The sequence below is a fragment of the Helicoverpa zea genome, chromosome 25 (assembly GCF_022581195.2).
Source record: "Helicoverpa zea isolate HzStark_Cry1AcR chromosome 25, ilHelZeax1.1, whole genome shotgun sequence".
Lineage (NCBI taxonomy): Eukaryota > Metazoa > Arthropoda > Insecta > Lepidoptera > Noctuidae > Helicoverpa > Helicoverpa zea.
The window spans coordinates 8,236,081-8,256,462 of record NC_061476.1 but is presented as its reverse complement, the minus strand read 5'-3'; the positions used below and the strand labels follow the sequence as shown (position 1 = coordinate 8,256,462).

Here is a 20,382-nt window from a genome sequence, read left to right as displayed (position 1 = left end):
CAAAGGCTACCATGCAAGAAATGTGCAATTGGTAAAATGGATTTCAATGTTGTAATCAATTATAATTAGGTATAATAGAGTCATTGTAATTTATTTCTTTTTCAGATAACAGATGCAGATTTAAATATTTTACACGTGGATCCCACATATGGAGGAGCTACTCACGATAGCTTCATTTTTAATTATAGTGCTGTCAGTATTTTTTTTCGTAGGGTAAGCATAGATTATATTCACAGCACGAATTTAGAGATTTCTGTTTATTTTATACTTAAAAGCTGCCTCAAATTCCTTACAATAACAAATTATAACTAAAACATCATATTTAGCTAAAATTCTGTGTCAAAACTGATAAAATTAAAAACTGATTAATCTCGGTTGACATTTTGTCGAGTGGGGAAGTCACTAGCACAGCATTGGTCGATGTCGAGCTCACTTCACTTCGCAAGTGATTAGGTGATGTTTACAGAATGCAAAATCAAGGTCGTTCTGAATCGAATGCGAAGTGAGAGTGAATAGCGAAGTGAAATGCGAGTTGTTGTTCGAATTTTATAGAATCGACGTGCAGGCAGGCCTTGGCCCTGTTGCGCCCCGCTGGGGTTGCTGACAGTATTCTACTTGTGTAGCCCTTTCATTTGATACCCATATTGAGGGGGCTGTGCCATTTTGTGCCGGCGGCCATATTGGATTTAATTAAAGGTGTATACAAAATTTCAGACCAATCGGTTGACAGGAAGAGGGTGAAATTTGAATTACTAAATTTGATCCAAGAATAAATAATAAAACAAACGGGGTGAGCTAAATAAAACCGTTTAAATATCTCGTAATGTTGAAACTGATTGTAATTTTTAGGAAAGCTCTTTCATTATATCTAGCCGAATATAAGAAATGGCAATAAAAGTTGATAATGATCTGTAAAATCTGATTTTTTATGCAATAAATTGTGAAAAAGTGCCCATCCCTCCCCTACCTCCCCTAAAGTATGAAATGACATTACGAATCGAAGTGAAATGCGAGTTGTTGATCGAGTTTTATAGAATCCCAGTACTGGATATTATTCATAATAGCTACTCAAAGTTAGCCAAAGTAATAAATATATATAATATATTTGGTATAATATAATATACGGTACAACCAACTTACCACTGACTAATTCTTAAAAACGGTTTAAGTTATTGTCGACTTTTTTATGATAAATCATCAAATGATTCCTCCCGCTGTGGGTTAGCAGCATGAAGGAGTGTCAGACTGTTAGTGACTTAAACCCACTGGGGTTTGCTGAATCTCTTCCTGGAGCTCGTGGAACAACGCGCGCTGCCGAGACGGGCCCATGTCTTCTAAGAGACAGAAGGTGAGCCACCCGAAACTCAACGCCCACAGATCCACGCCTACGATGGCTGGGAGAAGTCACTCGACATTCGGGGCGCCCTGGTGTCTTCCACGTCCATGGCAGCAGCTCGGATGAGAGGTGTTAACTTCTCTAGCGTCTGCATGAGATGACGGCATCCCATTACCTCTCACCCCGGACCATGGCTTGAACCAGGGCCGGGCACGTGAGGTCGCCGCTGCCTATTGCCTCGACGAGGGCACGGCGGTGCCCTTCCCAGGCAGGGCACACCTAGACTGTGTTGTTCACCGTGTCCTCCGGGCCGTCCGTATAGTGACCCGAGTCACAAATCAAAGAGGGGGCGAAAGTAGTAGCGGGCTGGCACTGGGCTAACTAGCTTTTTTCGACTTATATTAAGCTCAGCTACCAGACACTTTAGTTAGTTAATATGTAATAATAATATTTACCTACTTGTTTTATTACATTATATCCAAGTCTATGGAGTTGCTGATGTAGGCCGAAAGGCGGCAACATTGAAGTGGAACTGGGCCGGACACGTTAGCCGTATGCATCCGGAAAGATGGGCCACTATTGTCACCCAGTGGACACCCCAGGATGGACACCGCAGGCGGGAAAGGCCCCGGAAGAGATGGCGTGACGAACTAGACGCCTACTGTCGAGACTGGTGGACTCGGTCGAAGGATCGGGAAGTGTGGAAGCGAGATGGGGAGGCCTTTGCCCAGCAGTGGGACATTATAGGCTAGTAATAATAATATTGCCCCGCAGGACATCTGAGGCGGATGACGGGGAGTAGCGACCCCGCGGGGCTATATATCCGAGTGCTCCAGGGAGAGTATACTGTCCCCCATCTCCGGCCTGTCGGAGTGAAGCATGACGGGGGATAGGTCTCCCGCCTCTTGGCTTGCCTTCATCGGCCGGTCAGAGTGGAGTCGCTAGAGTAGGGTTAGCAGCCCGCTTGGAGGGTAGGTGCCTCGTGGTAAGTGGCGAGTGGGCCGGTGATGCTGGACCCACAGGGAGCGCGTGATCTGCGTTTAAAGTCCGCCGAGGTATCCTCACCCTTCAGCCGCTCATGTACCTGTTGCCCCCTTGTTGCGAGTTAGCGACTGATTCCCGGGGGCCCAGTAAGTGAGTCGGCGAGTCTCCACCTGCCATTTTTACGTGTATTTATTACATTGTTATCGGCAGGTGCCATAGTTCCCGTAGTTTCCCCATTCCTAGTCCACTAGTATCCCATCACAATAGCCCAAGTAGTTTTCATCCATAGTTAGCAATAGTTTAGCACAGAACCGGGGATTGTCCTTGGGTACATTTTTATAGTGTATACATGGATAATCGTCGGTTTTGTGTCACCATTTCATTAAAGTTGTCTCAAAAGGGCTTCAGCGTGTTGGCTTCGGCCCCACGTTCGCCTCCCAAAAATCCGGGACTCTATTGTCCCGAGGTCTGGTAGAGACATACATATAATAATAATATAACTTTATCCAAATTGAGTAGATATTATAAATAATAGCTAGATAATATATATAATATTCAGACTTATTACTTTGGCTGTAACACATACATTTATACTATTTAAAAACTGAAGTGTTTGTTTGCTTGGACGCGCTTATCTCAATAACTTTCAGTGTTAGATAGCCCATTTACTAGGAGGAAGGTTTATCCGATTGCGCGATGTGGCTGCTACAGGACCCGGGCGAAACCACAGGCGGAAGCTATTATTATAATAAGAATAAAATTTGGAGAGGTCTAGGTAAAAATCCAATACTCTGAAATACAACCTAGTAAACCCATCGAGACTTCTCTCCATTTAATTTCAGCCTAATATGTGTTCAAAATCTGCACTTTCATGCATACAATTTTTCAGCTTCTATGCTATAATATTCATTATATAAATATGTAAATATATTGCGTGATAGTTCTATAGCTATGGTCACATGAATCAGTTTCGCGCACTTGACTCAAACAATTGACCCTCTATTTACTAGAGTGATATGCGGTTTTTATTGTTTTATTTCCGTGTGTATAAGTATAGGTTTGTCATACATTTGTATTATTGTTAATTTATCTAAGTGGTGTGAAGAATAAAACTTAAGAATAAGTTAAATAAGTCAGTTAAGTTGATATTATATAGATTCCTAAATTCATTAAGTTATCGAATGTATGATTAGGTACATTATGACTATTGAGTTTTCTACTAGCCAATTTCAGAGATGCCAAGTTATGAAACGAGAGCTGAATTGTCAGGTAATAATATATCTAACAGGAAAACCTCAAGTTTAAGCTTTAAATGTACACGAGGAGTGCGTATAACACTCTTCGTGAGTGTATTACCTGAAATAAACAATATTTAATTTTAATTTAATTTAAAATGTCATCCAACAATATCTTGAAAATTATGTGCTACTTAATGCCTATTTTTACCAACAGTCTAAACGTCCGTTTTTCTTAAAACTACTGGGGTGCGATTCTACTAATTTTACTTAAGCAACACACGATTCACATCCGACTGAGATCCAAGCCCTGGACCCGACAAAATCGGTGTGAGACTTCTGAAAAAGATACAAAACTCCATTATAGCTCCCTTAACACACATAATCAACCTCAGCTTAGAAACAGGTGTATTTCCTGAACATTGGAAAGTCGTTGCAGTGAGTCCAATTCACAAAGGAGGACCCACAGATAAACCTGAAAACTACAGGCCGATTGCAGTCCTTAGTAAACTGTAAAAAATCCTCGAAAAAGTTGTAAATACACGTTTGGTAAATTTCCTAGAAAAGAACCACCTCATCTCAAATCGCTATTAATACCTAAAATATCAGATTGCGTCGAAGGGGGGGACCCATGCATGGCGGTTTTCTTAGATCTAACCAAATTTCAACGTTTATATGTATTATCACGTCACATTTTCGCGTGATATGCCACATTTCCACTTAGACTCGCTTTGTCAGACAAGTTAACCTAGGGACGGACAATCCATAACACCTAAAACATTAGCATGAAGTTGTGTGTCTGTAAATAAATATGTACATATATGACCGCTAGGTATGACGCACACAAATCTTTGCATATTACTTACGTCAAGGTATTGTGTACTCTCTGCTTTCTCTTACTTTCTCTGTCACTTGCAATTCTTTGCATAATGTATTATGAATGGACTTTTGTGTTTATTGAAATATATGTATAAATAGCTTAAAAAATATTCTATTTACTTTGTTTGTTGTGTTGAAAAATTCTTTTTTTTTACGTATTTTATGTTTTCTTTGTTCTAATCGAAATATATTAACCAGTATATTATATTAACGTATTTAATTTAATGTGATTAGGTACGCCACACCCCGTTTCTATAAGGAAGTACATAAGGGGAGTACATTACGGGTGTACATAATGGGAGTATATAAGGAACTTCATAAGGTAAGTACATAAAGGAAGGCCATAAGGGGAGTACATAAGGAAGTATATAAGGGGAGTAAATAAGGGGAGTACATAAGGGGAGTAAATAAGGGGAGTACATAAAGGAAGTACATAAGGGGAGTACATAATGGGGGTTTATAAGGGGAGGCCCCCTGAAAAGGTTGTTTTTTTATCTAGGCCAAATGAATGTCAGTAGGCCTATACCTACATACATAGCAAAGTCAATCAATAAAATCTTTTTTTTTTCATCAAAATTTTAAATGGTTGTGTAACTTAGTTATAACTTAGAGACAACTTCACCTTGAAAGCGATATATTACCACACGCTCTTACATAATGACTATACTACTTAATTACGAACTTTGCTATTTAGACTATACTTAATTAAATATACAAGGTCACCTATAAGTACTAATATTATAAAAGGAAACTTTTTTATTTGTTTGTACCCTAAAGGCTCCAAAACTACTGAACCGATTTCAAAAAATCTTTCATTGTCGGAGAGCTACACTCCTCCCGAGTAACATAGGCTATATTTTATCCCGGCACGGGCGGTAGTTCCCACGGGACGCGGGTTAAACCGCGGGAAAACGGCTAGTAAGTAGATTCGTCAATGGTTCTACAATTATTTGCAAAGTGAAAGGCTTATGTATTGCGTTTCTGTAGGAAATATTACACACTCAGTACTATTAAGATAGATATTAGATATTAAAGATAATAGGTACTACTGGTTCAATTTACAGGTGCTTGCAAAATATCAGACCTATACTAAATTATAAGACCCGCACATTGCTATCTTTTGGTCGGGCGTTTGTTTGGGCTCATAAATCAGTATGAAGATGGATGGCAGTACGCACATTAGAAAGATCAGGTATTGAGCTGGTATCTGACTGAAAACTTTGATTAGAATCAAGATTTTCTTAAAAAGAAATAGTTCAGTCGGATTTTTGCGCGAACATTTGAATGGCATTAATTCATGTCAATCAGTATTAAAATTTATTCACATTAGGTAACTGTTTTGTATTTTTTTACGAATTTGTAGGTAATATATTCCAATACAATAAAAACATAATAGTATGAAAGTGTGGGAGAAAGTTATTGAAAGGAGGCTGAGAGAAGAGAGTGATATCGCACGAAATCAATTCGGTTTTATGCCTGGTCGGAGTACAACGGACGCTATATTCTGTATTCGCCAATTGTGCGAAAAGTACAGGGGTGCACACAAAAACTTGCATATGGTGTTCGTTGACCTCGAGAAGGCATATGACCGGGTGCCTCGTGAGGTTTTGTGGTGGGCCCTTGAGGAGAAAGGTATACCAGGGAAGTATGTGCAGTTGATCCGAGCGATGTACGGCAGATGCCGTACAGAAGTCCGGTCCGCAGCGGGCACTACCACCAGCTTCAATGTAGGTGTTGGCTTACATCAGGGGTCGGCCCTCAGCCCGTATCTCTTCCTGCTTGTAATGGACGCGCTTACGGCAGATATACGGGAGGAGGCACCCTGGTGTATGCTTTTCGCCGATGACATTGTTCTGGTGGGGGAGAGTGGGCCAGAGGTCCAGAGTAGACTGGAGGCATGGCGGCTGAGACTGGAGACAGTGGGTTTAAAGGTGAGCAGGAGTAAAACCGAATACCTTCATTGTGATTTTGGCGGTATTTCGGGACCCATGACCATAACCCTAGCCGGCATGCCCCTACCAGTTTGCTCCGACTTCCGGTACCTTGGTTCACTCGTCCAAAGTGACGGTGAGGTGAACAGGGACGTTACGCATCGGATCAATACTGGATGGATGAAGTGGCGACAGGTAACTAGCGCTATTTGTGACCCGCGGATGCCCCTCAAACTGAAGGGCAAAATTTACAAATCCGTCATTAGACCTGTCGTCCTGTATGGATCGGAATGTTGGGCATTGAAAAAGACGGACGAGAAGAGAGTGCATGTAACAGAAATGAGAATGCTGAGATGGATGTGTGGTGTTACAAGAATGGATAAAGTGAGGAATGATTACATTAGAGGAAGTCTGAAAGTAGCGCCAGTTACAGAAAAGATGAGAAGTAGAAGATTGTCGTGGTATGGACATGTAATGAGGAGGGATGATACGCATGCAACAAAGTGTGTGCTAAGTATGAATGTAGATGGATGGAGAGGAAGAGGAAGACCTAAGAAAAGATGGATGGATTGCCTGAAAGATGATATGAATAGGAAGGGAGTGAGTGTCAGTATGACGAGTGACAGGGGAAAATGGAAGAAAATGACATATTGCGCCGACCCCAAGTAATATTTGGGAACAGGGCAGGAGAAAGAAGACAATAAAAACATATACATCTATACCTACTTATAATAAATCTGTAGAGGTCAATTCTGTACATTGAATATATTTCCAAAATAACTATCAGGGGGTGATTAGTGATCGATACTGATGCCAAAAATGCAATCAGTAAAATTTTTGTCTGTCTGTCTGTCTGTCTGTCTGTATGTTCGTTATAGAAACAAAAACTAATCGACGGATTTTGACGAAACTTGGTACAATTATTCTTCAAACTCCTGGGCAGGTTATAGAATACTTTTCATCACGCTAAGATCCATAGGAGCAGAGTAGTGAAGGAAAATGTTGGGAAAACGGGAGAAGTTTCTCTATTTTTTAAGCTTGCATCGCATGTGTAGCCCTTATGGTTAATGCTACTTAGAAACCATGTATGACGGAAATGTTCTCCTTAAAATTATGTAAAAAATATCTTAAGACAGCATATGTCTATCTTTTATGGTTGACTCACAATAACACATGTAAGTCTCGATAGCTTAGCAGTTCGGAGCTTTCTGATTATATTTGTCTACTCTTACGTTTATAATACTCTCACTCATCCCTAATTTAAAAATGTTAACATTATTACCTATTCAATAAAAAAAGAATCATATAAATCGGTAAAGAAATAACAAAGTTATACATGAAATACCATAACATATCATGATTATACCATACCATAGCATGATTCAGTATTCACGCGCTATGGCTTACCATAGCGCGTGAATACTGAATCATGCTATAAGGATTATTTTTGTGTAACATCGTCGCGCTCGACGCGGCTCGCGACGCGGCGACTGCGCGATCTTCATACATTCGGCTGTTGATGCGAATAGACGTTCAGAGTGTTCGACCTTATTGACAATAATTGATTTGATGACTTTAAGTCTTTAAATATTATTTTTATATTTCTTTTGTCGTTATTTCAAAAAATATGTAAGTATTAGTTATTTTGGTATTGTTTAAATATTCGTTAAATTACAAATTATTAGTAGTTTGGTTAAGGCTAGGTGAAGTAGGTAGTAGTAGGTATGCATAGATTTAATAATTTGACTGGGCTGGTGTTTATTATTTCTTCCTCTCTTTGCACAAAGTCCGAATCTAACGCGGACGAAGTCGCTGGCAGAAGCTAGTTTATATAATAAAATATATACCATCTACGTACATTACTTATTAATATTTTAGTAGTTATCTAATGAAATAAGTTTGCAGTGTTCTTCTCGAACACCCAAACCCAAATAAAACGTAATGAAAAACCCTAGTACTCATAAATCTCAGTAGTTTGATATGAAATGCATAAAATGCTGCACGTTTACATTCGTATGCACGTGAATTGCAATCACCATAGCGATAGCTGTATTTCATTCTCGTTAGAATTTATTCAAGCGTTTTGAGAACAAAATGCTAAACAAAACTTAATTTTCTTATTTCATATGATGAAAAGATCACATTTTTGTAATTTAAGCAATTTATTATACTAAGATAACCGTTCCTTATTTTAGTTACACGATATTGATGAGAAAAAATAAGTATTTTTCTAATTGCATTCTAAGCTAGTTTTTTCGATGCATTTATAGTCTTCCTGCAAATACTAATTAATATATGTATACTAATTAAGATTAATGCCCACGATCCCTAGTTTATCCCTATCCCTAAAGAATAATCGTTAAGATTTATCCATAGTGTCCGTGTTTGCCATAGATATTAGCAACGTTTTCTCAAATCCAAGAAAGTTGTCACTACACGGAAAGTAAGTAGGATCTAATTTGCCTGACAAACTGCGACATAAAATGGCATGATATAAATGCTAAATAATAATAGGGCTTATAATCTCTTAACACTGACCTAGAACTTTTAACAAAAAATCGGTATAATTTGCTGAATAAAATGAAACGTTTGATAAGAGATAACATGTCAGTCTATTGCTGATATTAGTTCAAGGGCGTCGCACTTTAGGTAACATATATGGCCCATTATACTGATAACGATATTATAGTTAGACATGACAAAACTGTCAAAATATTAGCCTAAGTTGACGATAAGTATAGCAATTTGTGGCTAAGTCAAATCGTTTTATCCCTGGGGGTGTGTGAGAGGGTTGAAACAGCGGGTGAAAGATAGACACCTATATCGGGTGTGTCATTCACAATCACATTAAATGAAATGCGTTAATACACTGGTTAATTAATATATGTCGATTAACACAAAGAAAAATACGCAATAATAAAAAAAATGATTTTTTCAAACAAAGTAAATAGAATAAAAATGTGCGAAAATTAGAACACCATATAAAAGTCAGTCATTACTGTTACAGCCTTTTTATCGTCCCACTGCTGGGCACAGGCCTCCTCTCATATGGAGAAGGATCGCTTGCTCAGTGCGGGTTGGTGATTTCAGACTTTATAGTCCAGGTTTCCTCAAGATGTTTTCCTTCACCTTTTTATCAGCCATTGGTGTCTAAGTATACTTAGAAAGTACATACAAACTTAGAAAAGTTGCATTGGTACTTGCCTGACCCTGGAATCGAACCCACACCCTCATACTCGAAAGGTTGGTTCTTTACCCACTGGGCCACCATGACTGTTTTTTTTTTTATCTCTGCTTTACACATAATGTTGTAAATTATAAAAACGAAAAATGACTCCTGTGGTTAAACCACTGAATGGATTAGGTTATTTTTTTACAATTCGCTATAGAATATCATGAAGTATATGCGGTAGGATTTAATGTGATTGTGAACGACACACCCTGTATAACAAGATGTTTTTTACTATTGTTGCTTCGTTGTAATTACAGCCGAAAATCATCCACTGCTAGACAAGGGCCTCCCAAAAGCTATTTTGCTCGATCTTCTACAACCCGTATCCATTGTTGAACGTTACTTCCGCGGAAAACTGACCATAATACTTCTAATTAATACAAATAGAACAAACCTATCTTTCCTGTCTATCTAAATATATTGTGGTTCCATATCGATCTAGTTATTTCCTAGACTGAGAGCAAGGATTTCCTACAAAGAACCAGTAACTGACAGACATCAGATACTTACGATTTCTGCCTGACCTCTAAATGAGAAGCTTACAAGTACCTAATTCATCATTTTTAATTGAGAATAATTTACTGTATTTACTGTATGTAGAGCTATGCCTTATAAGTGTAGAAGGAAGTCATATTTCCTTTTTGTTATTTTTTGAGCCTAGATTGAGCATCTTAGGCATTAAGAATAAACCAGTCTAGTAAATAATGACCCTAAGCTTTAAAATTCTTACCTTATGTACGATTTTTTTACCTATATCGATTTTTTTTTTCATGAGCAGTGAAGTGCATGAAACTGTAGACTTCCTTTATAGTGAGAAATTCATCAAATGACCCCTCCCGCTGTGGGTGCAGCATGAGGGAGCGTCAGATTCTCTGACTAAACCCCTCCATATTCCTTCTTAAGCCCTTTATGTACCAGGGCCGCGGTAACTCTTTAGTACAATACCGCAGCCCCAAGAATAAATAAAACTTAATAGATAACTTTGTTGCTTTTAAAGTCACTTCTTCAAAGTTTCCAATACTTTAACCAAAACTAGCTTCTGCCAGCGGTTTCACCCGCATCCCGTGGGAACTACTTCCCGTACCGGGATAAAAAGTAGCCTTCCTCGATAAATGGGCTATCTAACACTGAAAGAAATTTTCAAATCGGACCAGTAGTTCCTGAGATTAGCGCGTTCAAACAAACAAACTCTTCAGCTTTATAATATTAGTATAGATACAAACTATACAAAGTCATTAAATCTTGACTCCCCTTTCTACTAAGATCTGTGAACCTTTGATTCAATCTGGTCAAACATTGACCTGTGATTTTATCTAGGTCACTGCTCCATAAAGATTTACCACTATCAGTTTGATAGCAGCTTAGAATGTAGATGCACTGAACAAATGAACAGATACATTACCTTCACTGACAGTAAAGGTTCATTTTTATTAAAGTTTGCGTCTTGGAGAACTACTTCTTGCTTTCGTATAGAAAGTAGACTCTGTCTCTCTGCCGAGCCTTTTCCCAACTATGTCGGAGTCGGCTTCCAGTCTAACCAGATGCAGCTGAATACCAGTGTTTTAGAAGGAGCGACTGCCTATCTGACCTTTTCAACCGCGCAACTCAGAAAGTTAGTAAGACTGGTTGTTACTTTTTCGAATACATAATTGTGTTTTTTAATAAAAAAAACTGCTGTGTAGGTACTTTAAAACGCTGGAATGAGCACAAATAAGCGACCACACATTACACAAAGTGTGATTGTCACAAAAAAAAACAATCACAACACACACGTATGTACAGTTTACAAAATTACATAATAATCTAAAATCTTGATTGATGTCTGTCATTTCGTTTTTATTTAACTTTGTAGACAAAACAATGAGGACTCATCATCAGTCATATTTGGCCTTTGAAAAATATACCTTACATTCTATATTTACGGTTTATTTTACAATGTGTTATGCTTATTGCTTATGCTGATGTAATTCAACAGAGTTAACAAAAAGGTTAAGTCTAACAAAAAACGTAACTTATTGTTAAGCACATATGGAATGCCATTTGAAAATCTTTGGCAATCGTTACTGGCAGTCGAAGCCAGTAAATCTGACAACCAGTCTTCTCAAGGAGTATTGGGTTGCCCGGGTAACTGGGTTGAGGAGGTCAGATAGGCAGTCGCACCTTGTAAAACACTGGCGTTCAGCTAAATCCGGTGAGACTGGACGCCGTCCCAAGCATAGTTGGGAAAAGGCTAGGCAGATGATGATAATTTCCAAGAGAGATTATAATTAGCACATAAAATTGTAAGGTAAATTGGAACAGAACATAATAAAAGTGGTACATAATTAAATATTTCTTCAATGATACGCAATATAATTACAGAGTGAATGCAATGTAATTGAAATGTCAAATAGAATTTCAATCTACGTGATTATAGTGCGCTTACACCTACACACAAACCCATTAGCGAATGTGTGCGTGAGTGCTAAATAAGTAGGTATTTTCTTATTTTCTTGCATATGCTTTTTGTAAAATTGCTTATAATATATACTTGCATAGTAGTTGATCTTGTAACACGTACTTAATCGTATTATTATATCTCGCCATGCGTCATCGATCAGTACCTAAGTATTTCTGACTATAAGATAGGTACCATGGTGAATAAAATGACTAGCGGAGATGTCATAACGCTCCTAAGAAAGTAAAAAAGATTAATTCAATGATTGATCATAAAATATTTTAAATACCATTGCCTGGTTCAAGGTTACACAGTTGATTGAGGTCTCAAATGGCATAATGATGAACTTGGAATAAGTAAGTAGTAACCTTGGTATTTACGTTTGACAGTGAGTGATATGAATATGAAAGTTACATTTTCATATGATAGATTTGAAAAAGCCGGTAAGTTTTTCCGAAACACCAATTCAAAAACCTTTATCTCTCTTTGTCGCTTTTGTCTGTCCGTAGAACTCAAAAGCTAATACTCGGCTTTTCATATGCTGTTCACTAATATACATATAGATAAAGTTATAAATAGATAGATGAGTTATAGAGATAGTGTATAGTTGATAGAGGAATTATTATCAGTTCAGTGGGATGGTGAGTCAGACTCTTACTGAGTTAATTCCGCTATGTTCCTTCTGAAGTCCTTTGTGTTCGAGATCTGCGGTAACTCTTAAGAACGATTCCCACAGATCTGGCAGTCAATGATGTCTTCAGTTATAGAATTAAAGGATATTAAATAAGTGGTGGAGTAATTTCAGGCCACAAGATATTTTCAGCATTGTCTTATGGCTGGGCAATTTGTTCCATCATTTTTTATTCCAAGGAATAAAATACGTAGGAAGTGGTGAAGGCGTTTTGAGGCTGTCTTTTGTAAACCTTCAAAAAGTGCTGAATTTCAGCCTACTTTGAATAAACGACTTTTTACCTTTATCTGTGATATCTTTGTTATTTCAGCTGTTCGTAAGTGACAGAGAGTATTTTGTCTATGCTTATAGTTTGCTTGTTGCCATCTATATAAATAAAACACGATCTATTTTCAGTAATAAAGTGTGAGTGAAAATGGAAACAAGTAAATATTTGTTTTCTTTACCGAGTTAGGATCCTAGTATTTACTGTCGTATGGTACCTAATTAGTATTAATGTCCCTTTAATTTCACTTTGCGTTTTTTTTTTCAAAATGAAACCCAAGAGATGACTATCCACACTTGAACAAACTATTTTTTTTATAGGAAACGTTAAGTTTCCTATACAAAATTCAAATGTGTAATTCATATGGAGCAGGGTATACTAAGAATTTGTCATTGGTAACTCAAGCACGACCCGCGCTACTCGGATTGAATGTCAAATAATATAGTTATATCTTAATTCCATTTTATATTTGCAATAAAGAAGATTTTACTTTTAGTTAAATATATTTTGATCATTTTGTTTTGTTGTTTTATGTATAAGTTATAGACTAACGAATCCTACGGGATATTCACAAAGGATTTAAGCTTGAAGTCAGTATGTTTGTGTAAGTTGCAAGTTTTTGCTGAAAAAATCGCCGTTTTGTCATTTTTATCTGTCTTTCCTAACCGACGCCAAGGGCTGAGTTTGTTTCAGGCCCAGCACTGGCATATTCCTGCACCGGGAATAACGCGTACTTCCGGTCAATTGTTTTTTAAATTCTGTTGAATGCAGTAGGCTAAGGGCCTTTTTTTTTTTTAACGACGTCAAAAATCATCAAATGACCCCTGCCGCTGTGGGTTAGCAGCGATGAGGGAGTGTCTCTTACTGACTAAAAACCGTCGTGTTCCGTCATAGGCCTTTTATGTACCAGGGCCGCGGTATCTCTTTCGAACAACCCGCAGCCCCGGCAGGCCTTGGCCCTGCTGGGCCCCGCTGGGGTTGCTGACATCTCTTTGAGGAGCACGTGGAACAACGCGCGCCGTCGACACGGGTCTGTCGTCTAAGTAGACAGAGGGACGATGAGCCACCCGAACTCACCGCCCACAGACCCACGCCTCCGGTGGCCGGGAGTCATCTCGCGACACCCGGCGCCCATGGTGTCTACCTGGTCCAGCGCGCGTTCCGCCTCCTCCTTCTCGAGCATGAACGCTTCGCAGAAGGAGGCGACGGCATCCCATTCCCTCTCGCCCCGGACCATGGCCTGAACCAGGGCCGGACGCGAGAGGTCGCCGCCGCCCAGAGCCTCGACGAGGACCCGGCGGTGCCCTTTCCATGCGGTGCACACCTGGACTGTGTGGTCCACCGTGTCATCACACTATATATGGGCGATTCTCTGTAAGCTCGTAATCGGCTGTCCGGACCGATTTTTTCAATAAATAGTTTAATTCTTATTTAAAAAATCACATTTTATGAAACTTTAACCCTGAAGCTTCACGGGCCCTTTGTTTTTATAAACATAATTACTTTAATTTTTTTTCTATACGTTTTAAAAGCTCGAAAAATACAGTCCCCTGGCTGTCCCTTTCACTGCATTTACACCTAGAAATGCGATTTCCGAAAAACTTGATGAAACTACATTCACTTGGCAGTTAATATCACAAACAAAAATAATGAAATTATATTATTTTCGTAAAACAAGCACTCATTACAACTTTATTCATTTTAATAAACTCCTGTAAACTTTGTCCTGAGAATTTTAATACAGTCCCCTGCCAAAAATTTAAATCAATATTTAAAAAAAACTATAATATTTTACAATCGTTTTATTAGTGCAACGAAATGCAATTGTTGTGAAGTTGGCAAACTAATCAAATGCGGTAACGATACGCCATTCTGTTTAATGTTAGAGCGTCATTTGTGAGGTGAACAAGCGTTTGGGCCGCTACCTCACACAGGCCTCTGGTAAATAATTGTATGTAATTTAATTACTTAAATTATCTCTATTTATAGTTAATTGTTACATTATTTGTGCCTTAATTGATCGGTAGGTTCTTAAAAAACTATAAGACATCGGTTTCATAAATATTGTGAAATCTAACTGAAATACACAGTCCTCTGGCAACAGTCCTTTGCCAAAAAACGCAACAGGGGACTGTTTAACAAAACAGGGGACTGTGTATTCTGCGTATTGGTTTAATAGTTTTCATGAATTGTTTGTGTAAATGTATTCGCTAGTCTCTTTTAATAATTTAAGAATCAAACTATCATTGCATCGCATTATTTTTTTCCTTTATGAACTTGAAATATATTACACAGGCTGATCGAACGCACGTGATATGGCCCCTAAAAAGAAGAAGCTATCCCGAGAGGAATTACTACAAAAAAAGAGAGAAGCAGCGCGGCAGGAGCGACTGCCCTATCTGACCTCCACAACTCAGTTACCCGTGCAACCGACTTTTTTTAACGACGCTAAAAATCATCAAATGACCCCTCCCGCTGCGGGTCAGAAGCGGTGAGGGAGTGTCAGACTTTTACTGACTAAAAATCCGTCGTGTTCCGTCGTAGGCCTTTAATGTACCAGGGCCGTGGTAACTCTTTCGTACAGCCCCGCAGCCCCAGCGGCCCTATGCCCTGCTGGGCCTAGCTAGGGTTGCTGACATCAACTTGAGGAGCGCGTGGAACTACGCACGCCACCAACACGGGTCTGTTGTCTAAAAAGACGCAGGAACGATGAACCATCCGAACTCATCGCCCACAGACCCACGCCTACGGTGGCCGGGAGTCGTCTCGCGCAACCCGGCGCCCGTGGTGACTACCTGGTCCAGCCGGGATGAGAGATGCGAACTCTGTCGTTCCGCCGCCTACTTCTCGAGCATGACTGCTTCGCAGAAGGAGGCGACGGCATCCCATTCCTCTCGCCCCGGACCATGGCCTGAACCAGGGCCGGACGCCCTCGACGAGGATCCGGCGGTGTCCTTCCCATGCAGGGCACTCCTGGACTGTGAGGTCCACCGTGTCCTCGAAACTGTCCGCACAGTGGTGACACCCGGGCGCCACCTCACGACCGATTCGATACTTCCCAAAACAACCGTGTCCGGTGAGGACCTGCGTCATGCGGTAAATGAGGGCGCCGTGACTCCTCCCGAGCCACTCCTCAAAGAGGTCCCCGCTATGGTGGCGTGCCCTAACCCTGTACCCCTTAGTTCGACTGGTGTTAGACTTACTGGCGTCTGACTACCCGTAACGACTGTCAAGGATGTTAAATAACAGCCGAGACCTACAGTCTAACGTGCCATCCGAAACACAGTCTCTGGTGAAAGTACATACAGAAAAGTTGCATTGGTACTTGCCTGACCTGGAATCGAAGCCGCGCCCTCATAATTGACAAGTTGGTTCTTTACCCACGAGGTCTACCACGACTTTTTGGCCGGCGACGTCATTGGTAAGCAGTTGAAAGAAATGGGTTATCAAACCAAACGCTCAAAATGGCGAAACACGTCTTTGTATAGTTCACAGCCACATAGACATGAAGCTCAGCGCTCTTCATACTGCTAACATATTAACTTACAACAATCACCAGGAGTTGCTGGAATATCTATGTTGCGACGTATCTAGATCTATGTCGTGTCATGCTTGCGGTAATAAAACCCCAAAATATATGGCTTTTGATCATAGAAAAGTCATAAAATGTGGGTTTCTGTTCACATTCAAAACAGTCCCCTGATGCCTCAAACAGTCCCCTGTCATGATTTTTTGGAAAATCGCTAATAACTCGGAAAATAGGTACAAATTCAGTGGGCCTCCTTGTCTAACTAAATGAATAGTTAATTTTCTTTGGCATAGGACTAGGTTTTTTGTCAAATTTAAAAATAAATTGCCAGGACAGAAATTGTATGGAGCTGAACGAGCTTACAGAGAATCGCCCATATTTCAGTTTTCTTAAAACAACGTTTATGTTGTCGGTGAACTTAGCCTAAGTTGAGTTTGGGTTTAACCATTCTGTTATTAAGCTTAGTTACGTAATGTTAGAATTAGATATTAATAAAACACATTGTATCCTCATATGGAATTATTCTTTATCAGTATCAGTCGACACTGTTTCAGATTATTAATGTGGGTTAGTATTATCAAATTAACTAAATCATCTGCCTAGCCTTTTCCCAACTATGTTGGGGTCGGCTTCCAGTCTAACCGGATGCAACTGAGAACCGGTATTTTACAAGGAGCGACTGCCTCTCTGACCTCCTCAACAAAGTTACCCGGGCAACCCTTTGGTAAGACTGGCTTCTGACTACCCATAGCAACTGTCAAAGATGTTCAAATAACAGTATCAAATTAACTTAAAACTGCAGGTATAATATAGCCATTAATAAGTCCTATAAAATTCTTATAAACAAAAGTTTATTTTAACTTGAAATTTTATCAAAAATATGTAATATTATCAAATACATATTTTCGGAATAAAAGAGAACCAATTAGAATTACTAACACGATCATATCATAAACCTTTAGTTAGCATAATAATTAGTACCTATTAAAGTTTATAAAAATACCAAAAAACTTTAATTTAACTCAAACAATCCAAAAGTTGGACCACTGTGTACTGGGCTCACAAACGATCGCGCACCACGAAACATATGATGCATTACAACCTCTTTCACCAAACGACAGAAAAAAAAAACAAAATCTTGACAGAAAACTTAAAAAAAATATACAATGACACTTACATTTTTTGTTTTTGACACTGTTAGTAAAGTTTTTTGTGAATAATGTTGTATTTTAATCGTATTTTTCGCGATTGATAATTTGAAACTGTGAACACGCGTGGTGCGTTCGCGGATTCGCGGTGACTACTGGCAGACAGTACTGGCGGATAGTGCTAGCGTGAGTAGGAACGTGAACGCTCACTTGTCTGTGCTTATGTATTGTTTTCGTGCCCCGACCGGTCTTGGGGGCAAACTGATGACACTATGTAGACTTCTAATGCAGTTCTGGAACTGATTTCTTTAAGACCTATTTTGATTTTTTAAACTTCCTACCTTTTTTATCACCTTTTTGAAGTCGTTGAAAAAACTTTCACTTAAAACCATTACCGACTATATTATCTACATTTACCTACCTATCTATACTAATTTAATAAAGAGGAAATATTTTTTTTTTCCAAGTGCCGGAGTCCGAAACTACTGATAATTTAAAGGTTGGGTTTATTGTAGGAAGCTACACTATTTCCGAGTAACTAAGGATATGCTTTGTCCGGGTACCTACTAGACGAAATTACCTCAGGACGCGGGAGAAAAGGCGGGAAAACATCTAGTAGAAAATATTCCTATAGCTTTTAGTGGCCTCCCTTAGCTAACACCCATAACCATAACTTGATCATAACCGTTGGGTGAAACAAGTCAAACGGTAGTTTGGACTGTGTTGCTTTACTGACGTAAAACTGGTTCTATTTTTATCATTTTTTTTGTATAATTGTATTTCAGTCGGTTGTGGATAAGATAATAAAATACACATTGGTACATGTACCTATTTCGGGTAATTTTACTGTGAACTTTTTCCTTGTCCTATTACCATATCATATACCATACAGTGTTTCGGAAGACACGATAAACTAAAGAATAACAGCCAGCAGGAACCACTCCGCAGGCTGTTATTCTTACAGCTTGGGCAGTCACTACGAGTACCTAGTCAGAAGCTAGAAGGTCTGAAAATCAGTCTTCAAGATAAATAAGTTGGGCAGGTAAGACAGACAGTCGCTCCTTGTAAAACGCTGATACTCAGCTGCCTGCACTTACACTGGAAGCCGACCTCAACATAGTTGGGAAAAGGCTCGGAAGATCCATAATTAAACTTTCATAGGTATATTTACAAAAAATATATTAATATTCCACTGTGATAGGGGTCGCTATGATACCAGGCAAGACAATGATGTCACTAGTTATATTATACGTCAATAGTATCTATTGCACCATATTTATTTAATTTAAAAGTTCATTTACTGGGTGACTTTGAAGTTTATACAATGTAGGTAAAACTATTAGGTACCATTTCGGTATCACCAAAGACCTATTGAATAGATAATGTTATTCAGTTGCTAGAGAAGATTTTAAATGAAAAAATGAAATCAAATGGTTAAAAACTTCTGTGCTTCAATGAAAAAGATTAGAAACTCCAAATGAAGTACAGAAGCCATATTTGTGTTAATCTGAAAAACCCACTCCTTGGAACCGTGGAACTAGCTTGATGTTTCGAAACGGCTTTATAGGCCCAATTAAAAATTTGAGTTTGAATAAGCTAAGGACAACTAACCAACATAGCCTGAAGAATTGCAAAGCTGAACTGACAACGGGCAGGGCACATAACTCGCAGAACCGAAGGCCGATGAGGTAGAAAAGTTCTCGAGTGGCGACCACGACCTAAAAGAAGCAGCGTGGGCAGACCTCCCAATAGATGGACGGACGATCTAGCCAAGATTGCCGGGAAGCAGTGGATGCGGGTTGCTGAAGATCGAGCAAAGTGGCTAACCTTGGGGGAGGCAGCAGTTCAGCAGTGGTCGTCTTTCGGCTGACACGACGACGACGTACTAAATACAAATAAACAATTAAACACCTAGCTCTATTTAGCTCCAATTAAGAAATACCAATAACTAAAAGCTAACCAATTCAAGGTTAAAAATAAACTAAGTAATCCGAATCTTAGGGCTAGTACACACGTTTTCAATTGTCGTCAATTGATCGGGTACTCGTTAACGACTCGCGTCATACGTGACCAGCAATTATTGCGATTAATTCATCCTCGTGCTGGTATTTATAGATCCAGGAGTTGATGGGGAACAGCCATGAGACGGGTCAAGTTTTTAAATAGACCACTTTAAGAATACCGCGGCCTGATATCATTTTATACCGATTTCGCGATATGACGAGTTCCCTGGCAGTTCTAAATTTTCCCTGCCACGCTTAGGGGTCCCGACGAATTGAAATCCTCCCGCTTTTTGGAAAGTCGGTTTTTTAAACAGTAGTCGTGGAGTTTCTTGCATCTGCCATAGGAAGCTACTTTTGAAATAGGCAACAAAATTCACAAATAATTAATTCCATAAATGCTTGAAAAGACTCGGATGTTGACTGACGGCGTGCAAAAATTAACTGTAGTCGTAGTCTTCGCAAAAACTACAAATTGTGTATAAGGAAGTACGGTTCTAATTAAGATGACTTCCTTATTTTATAATTAACGTCAAAGTTTTCAATGGCGGAGATGATTAGGCAGTAGGTACCTGGTAGTCAAGTCTTTTTGTTATCGTTATTTAGGCAAAAGTGAAACAAATACGCAGATTTGCAAATACTATACTTACTTACAAAGACGTTATACCTACTTAAATAGCTTCCAGTATATCGAGCACATTCTGTTATTTGAATT

General features: G+C 39.2%; 1 protein-coding gene across 1 annotated transcript in view; it reads right to left on the bottom strand.

Moving 5' to 3' along the window:
* Positions 1-17,860, bottom strand: part of LOC124642620 (facilitated trehalose transporter Tret1-like) — a 35,352-nt gene extending 17,492 nt beyond the window's left edge. Inside the window, exon 1 of the mRNA XM_047181130.1 lies at positions 17,697-17,860. The gene's annotated coding sequence lies outside the window, so the exon portion shown is untranslated. The remainder of the gene's footprint in view (positions 1-17,696) is intronic.
* Between the last annotated feature and the right edge of the window lie 2,522 nt (positions 17,861-20,382).